At 41.5% G+C, this 13,580-nt stretch overlaps 1 long non-coding RNA gene across 1 annotated transcript in view; it reads left to right on the top strand.

The window, feature by feature from the left end:
• LOC119494592 overlaps positions 1-10,945 on the top strand; it is a 30,098-nt gene extending 19,153 nt beyond the window's left edge. The window contains exon 3 of the long non-coding RNA XR_005208248.1: positions 10,934-10,945. This is a non-coding gene — a long non-coding RNA (uncharacterized LOC119494592). The remainder of the gene's footprint in view (positions 1-10,933) is intronic.
• Positions 10,946-13,580: the final 2,635 nt, after the last annotated feature.

The following is a 13,580-nucleotide window of genomic DNA, read 5'->3' as shown; positions in this document are numbered from 1 at the left end:
GCAAAATGTTTGCAGACATGTGTCGAGGGCAGATAGGATCTTTGCGAGGTTGTTGACAGAACAGGCCTCTTTTTTCTCGATTAGCGGATGATGTGTGATAACTAGCGAGCGCGGGCTATGAGAGGGGAATTGATATGAGAGGTGAAGACGAAGATAAAAAAGGCAAGGCAGATGGGCAGAGGGAAAGAAAGCGGCGGCGGTAACAGTTCTTTTGGGTGATTCTCGGAGGCCGTTGTAGCAGAGCTCCTGGCGCATTGTTTTTGAATGAACTCTGGCTGGTATGAATGAAAATGAGATTTCACTGTATCCTGTCCGCTTAACACCGCGTGAGTCTCAATAAACACTAAAGCTCTTCTCATTTCATGCTTCCCAATGTGTGGCGGCAGACAGCAGCACCACAGCAAGCAATCACAAATTCAAATGAAAAGGGAGAGGGAGGAATTTCTCCTTCACGGCCTTGTTTAATTTGCCGCCTCCTGGGCAATTGAAACGTGCCTCTGCTGTGCTGTTGTCTGAAGGTGTGTATGGTTCAGAGAAGATGCCTTACATGTATTCGGGACTGGGGAGCTGGGGGGGGTGAGAAGGAGGCCAGGAAAGAGAGAGAGGAATAAAAAGCGAGAAGCAGAGCCAAATAAAAAAGACAAATTGAATAAACTTGATATGTTCGTACCTGGAGCGTCGTGCTGAAGTTGAAACGCACGCCCACGCGCGCGGACCCACACAAACCTGAGACGGAGCGGTGTGCGTTTTTAATGCCTGGAGCTCTCCAGCCGTGCAGCCGCCTCATGGGAGGCATCCCGATAACGCAAACTAACTCCTAGCTTGAGGTCCCAGCGGACAGACAAACAAAAGACAAGGTTTTATCTGCTTTTATCTCATTAAACACTCTATAACTTGCCTAATTGTTTACGGAGGGATTTAGAAGAATATCCCACCCAAGGTTTATGACTTTGGTGTGTGTGTGTGTCTGTGTTCACGCCAACCCACACATGTTGCATTTGTGATTCATTGTTGCCGAGACTTAAGGTTTTAATTAGGTTGTGTATGAGGGTGCAGCCCATTAAGAGATAGCATGCGATAGGGAGACAAAGGGTTGCGTTTTAAGTCTTCTTTAGTCCATCAATCGCTCCATCTTTGGAGTCCTCGCCGGATTGTAAACTAGAGATGGCTCGATTGTACCACTTTTCAATGTCCGATACCGATACCACAACCTTGAGTATCTTCCGAAACAGATAACAATCCGATACCGTCTTTTTCCCTCTCTTAACCTCGGTACCGGGTTCGGCAGAGCTGTGTGTTAAAACGCTGCCTTTAAAAGTTTCATAAAATGCTGTGGTGGTCTTTTATCCAAATTGTTTCTAAAAGACGAGGCCTTAATGCTACTAAAACAACACTCCAAGTGTATTTTGTCCAAACAATGTTTGTTTGGCAGTAATTTCAATATTTTAGATACAAAATCAACGTACGAGAAATTTTATTTTTAATAACTTATTTTTATATTGAATGTACATACTTGACTTTCTTTTTATCTTATTTACACTGTTATTGATCTTATTTTTTATTATCTAGGTTTTACTTGATATTTCATTATTATAATAAAACTACTCCATTTTGAGTCAAAATTATACAATTTAGTTGTTTTTTATTGATTTTATACTGTGCACAATGGTAGAATCTGATGATGCACATGGTAAATGTCATAGCCAAAGGATCCATTGTGTGCACATCGCCTCCTGTATTGGATATCAGTCGTATTTTATAGCCAGATTCCCTTTCAAGAGGTAGAAAACCCATTTGGCACACTTTGGGTATCCATGTGGCCAAATGGAGAGTCCGCCTGGTCCTATCCTTACTAAAACCTTTGTAGAATGTGCAGTATGTGCTCAGTATTTATTTATTCTTTGGTACAATTGTAGTCAAAGAGTTGCTGAATGAATTCACTGGCATCTCTGTGCGTGGCATCATTGCTATAATGGTGTTATCCACTGTCTAATCTAGAAAACATTTTAGGCGAGGATAAAAATGTAGAATTTTTCATTTGGTTCATCGCAATTTACTCAGGCATAGTAGCAGTCACAATGTTACTCACACTGGGGATGAATTATCTGAGGTCTTACCTATCCATAGAGACCAAGATCATGCATATAGACCTGGTAGTTGTGGAGCTATTCTTGATTTATTTTGGTTATGTCTGTCTAGGAGAACCATCCTTCCAGCACCCTAGGGCTCAAGAGGTAAACAACTAAGTTTAATAAATGTAATAACTTTAGTTATTTTGCAGATTCAGGTTATTAATACTAAATGTAATGAACTTATAAATGATGATGTATTATTATAGATTAAACTACCCAGCAGTATATAAAGTCATTAAAATGACCTCCATATTTACCAGCTGCAACATTAAAGTGATGAACACTTTAATGCATCAATAATTAGAATACAATCATATAATATATATTATTCTGCATAATGAGTTCTTTTGGTACTTTAAGTATATGTTGACGCTAATACTGTACTTTTACTTGAGTAGCCTAATATTTTGAATGCAGGCCTTCTACTTGTAGCTAGTATTTTACACTGTAGTATAACTACTCTTACTTAAGTAGAGATCTGAGTTTTTCTTCCATCTCTGTATGTTAATATTAGTTTATTGAAATATTAAAAGGGTTTCCTTTCACTCACATGCACACAATGTTCAGTGTAGTACCTGCACTGCCTACCTCTCCACCATCTACTGCTGCTGTCTGTCTGTCTTTCTGTCTCCTCCTAGAGTTTTCGCCTCTAGTAGAATGAGTGGTTTACCGTTTTAGTTCATTTTAGAGTGATGCCAAAACGTAATGTTTTGCAACATGAGGTTTGTAAAATAAAATAAAATGGCAGCTACAATTATGAAGAAGACAAAACGCTCTGCCATTTCTCCTCTCCTTTCCCCGCTATAATGGTACATATATCCGTCCTTTCCATGCATCTCATTCATTGTCTATGTGGCAGCACAATTAGAGTGACGGACCGTGACGTCGCCCGCTCCTCGTTTGCAAGTTGAGGTCCAGCCTACTTTATTCCAATCACAGGCGTCCAAAGCGATATGTCGCCTCTGGAAACTCCCTAGAAACTTTTAAACTAACCGTTGTTGATCCAAAATAAAAACAGATTCAGTGACGGCATGGCTTATGGCTTATTTCTCGCACAAAATATTTTCAGAAAGACATTTCAGTGAGCTATTTTCGTGATATAAGAAAAGAAATTTTACTAACGAGCCACCACGTTGGTTCCAGTTTGAAAGCTGGGAGCAGCAGCCCACAAGGGAAAGCCTTCGTCCAATCAGGTGCCGAGTGCCTTGTGTCTAGTAGCAGCCCATCAAGCGTCCAATGCTGGGAAGCGAGGTGATCCCTCACGATAAAAAACTCCCCTGTGGACATGTACCATAAGTCACTCAACGCTGACCATCAGCACACACAGTTGGTTTAGAGACCTGCATTTACGTTGACAGTCGGTTCTATAACAAACGCTATCGCACATTCACACACATTACATTTTCTGTCGGGGCTACACTCAGAACATTCAGGGTTTTAGCACCAGCAAATGACCTGGCAACGCCGACTAAGAAGAGCGTATGTGCTGGACTGAGCCCCGGACAGCCGCGGCACAGACGCCAACATAGAAGAGCGTATGTGACGGAAATGGATCGGATTATACTTTTTTTTCCCCTCCGTTATCCGATCCAGTGATTTTGGCCAGTATCGGGCCAATACCGATACTGAGTATGGGATCGACGCATCCCTATTGTAAACAGTGTTAAAATTGTAAAGGTTGGGCACACACATCTGGCCTCTAAAACCTCTCATAATTCAAAGATGATGTTTTCCCTTTTGCAGCCAATTCAAGTCAACCTCCTCCCTGGCCTCCTCTCCTTCCTGCCTTTTTTCCTGCTTGTTAGATATTCAGCCAGCAGCACCCTCCTCTTCCTCCCCCGACCCCATGCTTTTCAATCTGTCCATCGTAACACTTGAGCTTTGATCTTCTCACCCAGGCCTACTCATCCCGGCCCTCCAGCATCTCATGCTCCCCTCCCTCTAACTCTACTCATCTTTAATACCTCCCGTATCCATCTCCATCCCTCTTATCCCTCGCTCTATCCCCCCCCCCTCCACTCTTCCTCCATCATCTCTCCATCTTCCCCTTTCTCTCCCGTGCTTTGACCGCGCATGCGGACTGGCTATCGCTCCCAGGGTGCTTATTAGCGCAGTGCTTTTAATTACACTTTGCACATCGATCAATTGTTGCATTTGCTAGTTGGTCCCCGTCGTCCGGTTAGCGCGGTTGATAGATCACCTGGAGGTATCCACCGCCGTGGTCATCTGTGACACTCACTCGGATGCAGATCGCTCAAGCCCCGAGGCGAGCCGGACCACCCCATCCGTGATGTTGACGTCGTAGGTATTAATGAAAAGGTGCATTAAAAAGTTCCAAGAGTGTGAAGAAGAGTGAGAAAAAAGAAACGAGAGGGTGAGTGAAAGCCAAGCTATCCACTCCACAACAATCTCTGTCGCTGCATTCATATATTTCACTTCATTTCAAACGCACTGATTTGCATTAATGAAAGATAATCTGGATGCCTTTGAAGTTTCATTCTGTCCTCTGGGAACAGAAGAGAAGCTTACCCCACACACACACACACACACACGCACACACGCACGCACGCACGCACGCACACACACACACACACACACACACACATATATCAGCATGCAGAATAAGTGCTCCTGCACCTGTATCTCCCTGCCCCCCCTCTAATCCTGCTATAGTCTGACCCCCCACGAGATTAGTATCCCCTACTTGGTGAAACACATTCAAACACATCAACACCCTCCCATACACGCACACACACACTCCCGGCATTCGGAATATGTTTACCATACTTGTGATTCATGTGAAATAGTTTTCTCTAACCCTCCCTGCATGTAAGCATGTACACAAACATATACATCCATGCACACACACACACACACATTAACCAGAGGGGGGAGCACGCAGTCAGATCAAACACAGTCCAGGTGCTGATGTGTGATGAAAAGGCAGATCCTGGTTAACAGCTGCGGTATGATTATTCTAGTGGTCTGATGGTAGCAACCTTCTCCTCCAATAAGACGCGGAGACAGTGATCTTTGGCAGAGCAAACAGAGCGGTTTAATTAGTCTTGTTCAGGATTAAAACAAGGATGCCATTTTTTCGCTCCCCTCTCATCTAAATTAGTTATTCTGACTCACCCTATTCTCACTCGCCGCACAGACACACACAAGGGCACCGACATAAAAAAAAAAAAACCTGCACACATGCATGCCCATCTTGAAAGACTCGGGGAAAAAAAAAAAAAAAAAGAAGCAGTGAGCTGTCTGTCCTGAGCCTACCCCTGCCAAAATAAGAACCAACGGGGATTATTGCGGAGTTCATTAACATGCAGAAAAGAGCCAAAGAGTCTGATGCATAGAGAGACTGAGACAGTGCAACTTCAAGAGTCACTTGAAGACGGGGGCTGAGGGGAAGTTATAACAACACATCAAAGTAACAGCCGGCCCGATCCTCTCTTCAATTGAGACGAGTCAAGAAAGTGCCACAGGTAACTAGCAGCCGCTTTCAGAGCGAGGCGTGATGTGACAGGGCTCGTGCGTTTTGTGCTCAGCCAAACTCATTTGAATGCCCTTCCAAAAAGCTTACAAAGGCAGAGTAGAGGAGGCTGGCCCCTTCCACCCTCTGCTAACTTAACTGCATGCAGTGCTGTAGTCTGTGTGTAATCTCATTACCCGTCTTGTTGTCTAACCTAGCCCATAGTGCCGTGATGGGTTGGCATTACTCTGATTAAAGCAGGGAGGGAGAGGGAGGAGAAGGTGTGTGGGCAGAGGTAACGCAAATGTGTGTGTATGTGTGTGTCAGAGGGGGCAGGAATGACATAAGCACTTATTGGTATTAAAGGGTAAACTTTCAAAGGCATCCATCTCGAGTGTAGAGCAAACTTTGCAGTCAAAGTTATTCCGGTCCCTGACTTTGATGTGCCAGTGACAAATGATCAGCAGGAAAAATGACTTGCGTTGTTTTTTTTTTCACAGAAGGAAAAAAAAAAATGCCCCTTTGGCTTGAACCTGAGGTCATTAAGAAGCAAATAAATAAACACAGAAAGTTTGCATATCGGAAAGCTGTCAGCTTCAGGCCAGCGTCTGCTCACTTCCAGCTTGATGGAGAGCCTTCTTTCCCGGGCAAGCCCCCAGACTCGGGGCCGATGAATCAGCCCGATTGGACACATTGGCAGTTGTCATGTAATGATATTGCCTGAGTGTCGCACGAACAGATGCTGACATACTGTAGAGGCACACAGAGGGTACACACTGGTGTTTCTAGGAGAGTTTCTATGTGGGGCTGAAAACCGGCACTGATCTGGCTGCACACAAACTGAATTGGACATTAAAGAGGACTTATTATGCTTGTGTGCTTTTTTCCTTTTCCTTTAGTGTGTTATATAGTTTTATGTACATGTAAAAGGTCTGCAATGTTACAAAGCCCAAAGTCCACGCCAAAGGGAGTTACTCTCCTACACAGAAACACTTCTTCTGAACTGCTTGAAACGCCTCGTTTGAAGTCTTGCCCTTTCTTCTGCAACGTGGTGATGTCACCAAGTAACGCACTTTGCCTAGCTTGGCTTTTCGGGAGAGGGTGAGGGGGGGGTAGGAGCTCAAACAAAGCATTTCAGACAGAGGGTGAAAAGAGGTGCTGCAGCACAGCCGGTATGAGAAACATAAAGCATTTTGTGAACATCAAAGCATTGAAACATGTTATATGCACCTGGAAATAAGCATAATAAGTCCTCGATGTATTTACATTATGCAATTACCTTTCTATGTTGTACTTTCCGCCATTCCCGTGCTGGATTAACATTTTCTCATTGATGTCAACTTCATTGTTGACTGTTCACTGTCTTTACGCTGTATCAGAACTGTATTAAGTTACTGCTAATGCAATCCAACATTTCCTACTGCTGCTTCACATTAAAGGCATTCAAATGGCAAAGCACAAAGTGGCTTTTGTTGTGAAGCAGTCACAGGAAACACAATGTATTTGTCATGAGGTTAGTGATTATCATTCACTCAGATTGCATCTACATAACAATGGCCATTTTTGCACAGCAGATATATGTTGAAGATTAGTGCAGATGCAACTAATATTAACCAGCTTGTACAGGGAGAGTTTGTTTGGTTGCACTGTAAACAAGCACACCAGTTCCTCATCTGTTGTATTTCTGACAGAGTAGCTGCTAAAGGAGTGTTAGCTGTTGTATTAAACCACACTTACTGTTACCACCTATAAGCACAGGTGTCACCAAATCAACCAGGACGGAAATCTTGCGGTATACATATTTAAATAACGTGTATGCAATGACTGTCTTTTAAACACATGTGCCTGTTCCCAATACATGCTAAGCCAGTAGGGTTGTGTATTGGCAAGAATCTGGCAATACAATACGTACCATGATACAGTGGTTGCGTTCAGTATATGGCGATATATTGCAATACTGTTAGTAAGCAGATATATTGCATTTTTTTAAATTTAATTTTAGGAAAACGGTTGAATAAAGAACAAACCCCATATACATAAAATCTGAGTAAAAAAGTGTACTTTTTATCTCCATTTGCCTTTATCACAGTCCCTTTAACATCCAGCATCATAGTACTACTTTGAGGGCACATATCTTTGCAAATGAAATAAAGTATTATAATATATACATATATATACAGTATATATATACGTATATATATATATATATATATAAATATATATATATATATACACTGCTCTCAAAAGTTAATCTTTGCATGTAAACTATTGATTTAAAATTGTGTGTTTTTGAGGATTGATACATTATGACAAAACGTAATATTGCGATACTCAATATTTTCTTACACCCCTAGTCATCAGTATCTGTAAGCCTTAAGAAGCCTTAAGCAGTGTTTATGTGTAACTGCATGTACTACATAACACGTTTCCATTTCAATGCTGTTTAGCAGCATGCAAATTTCATTTATTACTGTTTGTAACACTTGGTTAAAAACTACAAACCTCAGACTGAGAGCAAATATTAGTGTACTTCAGTGGAATGCAAAACTGTAACATGAAGGAGCTGTAATATTCTTGCCTTAACATACCTATCAGCATTGCAAATCCAGTGAGGCAGGCAATTTGTGTCTGGCTAGACATAAAATTGAATGCAATTTTGCAGAATTCTGTAACATTTTGCTAAAGGTGATCTCAACTCCATCTATTTCCTGTCCTCACCTTGCCTGATCCCATACAATTACAAACCGTCACTGAGTACCTTCTATAAAGTGGTTTAGTCTGACAAAGCAAAGATGGTGCAGCCACATGCATTAAGTTCTTTTGGAAAAATGGCATGGTCGGATGCACGCACACACACACACACACACACACACACACACACATACGGAGGAGTTATCTGTCCCCTCCTGTTAAGTCTTGTCTTGAGTTGTCGTGACGACCAGTTTCTGACGTGCATCACATCCAATATAATTCCACTTCTTTGACAGGATGCATTATAAATGAGTACACAGAGACACACACACACATGCAGACACTCTTTCTCTCTCCCTCTTTCTAAGGTCAGTCTATTGGATTTATTGGCTTTTTGTATATGAAAAGAGGACAAGTAAGAAAGACAGGAAACCATATGTCATACAAGACTGCATACTGGAAGGGGTGCAGTTTGGCAGGAGGCCCTTAATGATTTAGGGGTCCCAGAGATGAGCAGGAGCCCTGGATCTGGGCAATATATTGACTCTGTCTGGAGCCCATATACTTTTTATTCTAATCATAATACTAGACATACAGTAATGACATTTTCTGTTTCAATCTCTGCCCAAAGTGATGGCGGTAGAAATATCAGATTCTCCAACTCTGGTTTATCACATCTTGGGTCTTATTTTCATAGCTCTGACCATCGTTTCTGTTCTAATATTGTACTCACAAAGGTATAGTAATTGCTGAGATATAAGAGCACTGTGACATCGCTAAAACAAAGTCCAGCGGAGGAAAAACACAGTTATTCAGATGATCTTACAGGTTGTAGACAAGGCAATAGTTTAGGCAACTTATGCAAAACAAGGTCAAAACAGAAGTGAGGGCTCCGGAAAATGAATGCTCTTGTTGGTCTGTAAACTGTGATAAATGTTGGTCTTGATGAGGTTACATGTGAAGATCAATACCGCTCTCATATGTGTCTGTTCAATATGAAGCCATGGCCAGCAGCAAATTAGTTTAGTTTAGCACAAGAACTGATAACAGGGGGGAACAGAGAGCCGCGCTCCATAGGTAACAACATTTGTAACTTGTGTTTACGTTTCGTTTTTTGAGAAGATTAAGCTAAGACGTTGTATCGTGTTAAATAGTGAGCTTTACAGGTGCTGCAAGGTGGTGGTTTGTTGCCTTTTGACAGAGCCAGGCTAACTGTTTCTCCGTTTTTCTAGTCTTTATGCAAAGCTAAGCGAACCGATTGCTGGCTGTAGCTTCAGATTTACCATACAGACATGAGAGGGGATATCAATCTTCTCATCTAACTCTCGGCAAGAAAGTGAACAAGCGTTTTTTTTTTTTGTTTGTTTGTTTTTTCCCCAAAATGTCAAACTATTCCTTAAAGTTCAATGTCATTCTAAGTGATAGAAGATGATAAAAACCTACAAAAATAAGATCTGAGTTGTAATACACCAGAAATGCCATTTAGTAAAAGAGGCAATTCCGTAAGATGAAAATACTGTGTTATAAGTAAAAGTCCTGCATTTCAAATGTTACAGTAAAAGTCTATTAATACACAAAATCTACTTAAGGGAACAGCGTGTAGCATTTAGGGGGATCTATTGGCAGAAATGTAACATCATATTAATAAGTATGTATTATTTGTGTGTATAATCACTTGAAAATACAAATCGTTGTGTTTCCGTTACCTTAGAATGAGCCGTTTATATCTGCACACGGAGCTGGCCGCCATAGTTCTACAGTAGTTCTCCTACACGCTTGGCACGGGAGAAGTTTCAGTTGTTTCAATTCAATTCAATTTAATTTATTTTTATATAGCATCAAATCAAAACAGAAGTTATCTTAAGATGCTTTTCATATAGAGCAGGTCTAGACCGTACTCTATAATTTAGAGACCCAACAAGAGATCCCCCATGAGCACTGGTAGCAACCTTGGGCAGAACCAGGCTCTGGGTGGGTAGCCATCTGCCTCAACCGGTTGGGTTGAGAGAGACAGAGAGAGAGACAGAGAGAGCGATGCACAGCAACCACAATAATAGCACAGCAGCTATAAGTAGTAATAACAATAGGACTAATAACAATAATCAATAGCAGTGGATGCAATATATCAATAATAATAATAGTAGTAATAATAATAGAAATATGACTACTCCTACTAATAATAGCAGTAATAATAAAAGAAATATGACTACTACTAATAATAAACAGGCTGATAATGATGATAGTAGTAGTGGGTGTCAAGCAGGAGCAACCACAATCCAGGCGTAACCCAGATCCATGGATACCTGGTTGCAATCTGCAACCTCTCCGCTAGATGTCGCCAGATCCTACACACTGCACCTTTAAGAATCAAAAATAAAACAACCCTCTTTTCGGTGTTAGCCTATGTGCACTGTGTATTTTACTGTGGTACTTGGTTACTTTCCACTACTGCTCCAAAGACAAGTGCAATGGAGGAATGAGCACCATTATAATGATTGCAGATATACAGCAAGTGCAAACTGGTAGACTCATTAACAAGCCTCAATGGCCTTCAAGTGACAAGACTAAGCAGTGATGGTAAAATATACACTGGGTACTGAGCTTGCAGAATTACTAGTAAAAGCATTATTTTTTTAAGCTTTCTCATTCATTGATTTAAATAAACATGCAGAAGTGGCAGCTGTTTGATGTGCAACCCTCAAGTATCTGCAGGTATATTGCAGGTAAACCGAGAAGGAATTGACCGAGCTGCTTTAACAGTCAACTCAGGTTTGATGGAGTGCAGTGAATTTAAAATTAGTTCAATGTGAGTAAAGAGCTTAATGCCTTTAAAAACCCTGCACAAGGATATATGGCTGAGCCATCTATCATGTGTGGGTGTCTGTATGTATGCATTTGTGTATATGTGTGTTTGCGACGGAGAGAAAGTATATGCGTGTTACAGAGACAGAGAGATAGAGAGAGTTCATGAAAATGCGTTAACCTACAGTATGAGTGCATGCACACTCACACACACACACACAGGCACACGCATTCCTTCATCGGGCCAATATATCATTGCACTCACAGACCAAATGAGGCAATCGCTCAAAATTATTTGCATATAAACTAATGAAATATTACTGGGTGAAACTCAGTTGAATGTTAATTACAAAGGTAATGCACTATTTGCTGATTAATGGATCGTCTCTCTTTTGGGCAGGAGATGGTACGAGCAAGTGGATGATCAGTGTGGGGACAAAAAAAGGTGATTCCAGTGAATGGAGGTAAGCAGGTGTATAGAAAATGTATTGCTAGGATTAGAAAATCCATGCAGGAGGGGGGAACGATGAGAGGAGAGGAGAGGAGAGGAGAGGGGGAAACAGGAGAGGAGGTAACGAGAGGAGAGGAAAGGAGAGGAGGAAACCAGAGAGAAGAGGAGGAAACAGGAGAGTAGGTAACGAAAGGAGAGGAGAGGAGAAAACTGGAGGAGAGGAGAGGAGAGGAGATGGGGAAACAGGAGAGTAGGTAACAAGAGGAGAGAAGAAAGGAGAGGAGGAAACCAGAGAGAAGAGGAGGAAACAGGAGAGTAGGTAACGAAAGGAGAGGAGAGGAGAAAACTGGAGGAGAGGAGAGGAGAGGAGATGGGGAAACAGGAGAGTAGGTAACAAGAGGAGAGAAGAAAGGAGAGGAGATGAGAAAACAGTGGAGGAGAGGAGAGGAGAGGAGAGGAGAGGAGAGGAGGAAAGGAGAGAGAAGAGGAGGAAACAGGAGAGTAGGTAACGAAAGGAGAGGAGAGGAGAAAACTGGAGGAGAGGAGAGGAGAGGAGATGGGGAAACAGGAGAGTAGGTAACAAGAGGAGAGAAGAAAGGAGAGGAGATGAGAAAACAGTGGAGGAGAGGAGAGGAGAGGAGAGGAGAGGAGGAAAGGAGAGAGGAGAGGAGGAAAGGAGAGAGGAGAGGATCCATTGTTGGGAAGCAAACAGTTTTGTTAACTTCAGTGGACATGGTCACACGCCACAAATTCTTGTTTTACTGGAGTGGGTGAAATGAAAATGCATTATTCATTTATAGATCATTAATTATGAATCCACCAAAAGCAGGATGGGGGGCCGAGGTGTGAAGTGTGCAAGTCAAAGCATTTTTTTGCTGAGGATACACACTACATATTTCATCTCGCTGTTTGACCTCAGAGTTTGTAACAAGCTCCTTGTGATTCCAAAGAGTTGAGACAGTCAGAACAAAGAACATAATAAGTGCAGGACTACATTCACTCTTTAAATATGTACCACATTCATCTCTAAAGAGTGAATCGACTGACACTGGAATAACCCTTTTGGAACAGTCTTGAGAAATAACAGCATTGTCTTTTTTTTTCGGAATCACACTTTAGTGTTGGTGTTAATGTGTAATTTTCCAACCACTCACTGCACTGTTTATGTCTCTGTAAGGATGAAATGCTGGAGCAATTATCCTCCACATGAATGAATCTCAGACACACACACACAAACCTTTACTCCTGTATTTGTGAAGACAGTGTATTGCCTTAATTCCCTGAAAGTTTGCACTAAACACTAATCATAATTGCTGATCCAATGAGAAGACCAAAACCAGCCAACATGTTAGTCTCTCAATACTTTTTGCTCCAACCATATGTTCCCACAAATATATTGCTTTATTTGTAAAAAGTGTTAAGCAATTTCCCTGGGCACTGTAGATTTTAGTAAACATTACTTAAACAGGAGTAAATACTGCATTTGATTGGGAATATTTTCAGCTTAATACACACTAATGCCTGTTTGCAACAGACCAATTGATTGGCATCCGGTAGCAGTGGGCGATACCACAAAGTTTGGTTTTGATCTGATACCAAGTAATAAAGGGCCAGAACTGCTGATGCCGATACCGATACGACATGGTTACCGATACTTTTTAGAATTAAAAGCGGCTTATGTACTTTCATGTTGCTTTCGGGAAACATGTTTTTTATTAATGTAAATTGGATAAACAATGTATGTTTTAAAATGTTTTTAGTGCAAATAACAAACACTAGCACAAACTACCCTCAACTATTATTCAGAGCCGTGAAATACACAAGAGCAGCAGTGAGAAGCAAACAGTTCAACGGAACGTTGTTTTCTACTCTTTGATGAAATACAAATGAGTGTAGAAGAGAGAAACCGATCCCTTTTTTTTGTATCGATCCTATTAAAGCTAAAATCGATATTGAAAATGAGACGTAGGTATCTGTAGAATCGATATTTTCCAATCGATCCGCCAACCCCTAGCCTCCGGTATTGCTGCTT

The sequence above is a fragment of the Sebastes umbrosus genome, chromosome 9, assembly GCF_015220745.1.
Source record: "Sebastes umbrosus isolate fSebUmb1 chromosome 9, fSebUmb1.pri, whole genome shotgun sequence".
Taxonomy (NCBI): Eukaryota; Metazoa; Chordata; class Actinopteri; order Perciformes; family Sebastidae; genus Sebastes; species Sebastes umbrosus.
The sequence above is the reverse complement of the archived record's forward strand: the minus strand, read 5'-3'. Positions and strand labels throughout refer to the sequence as shown.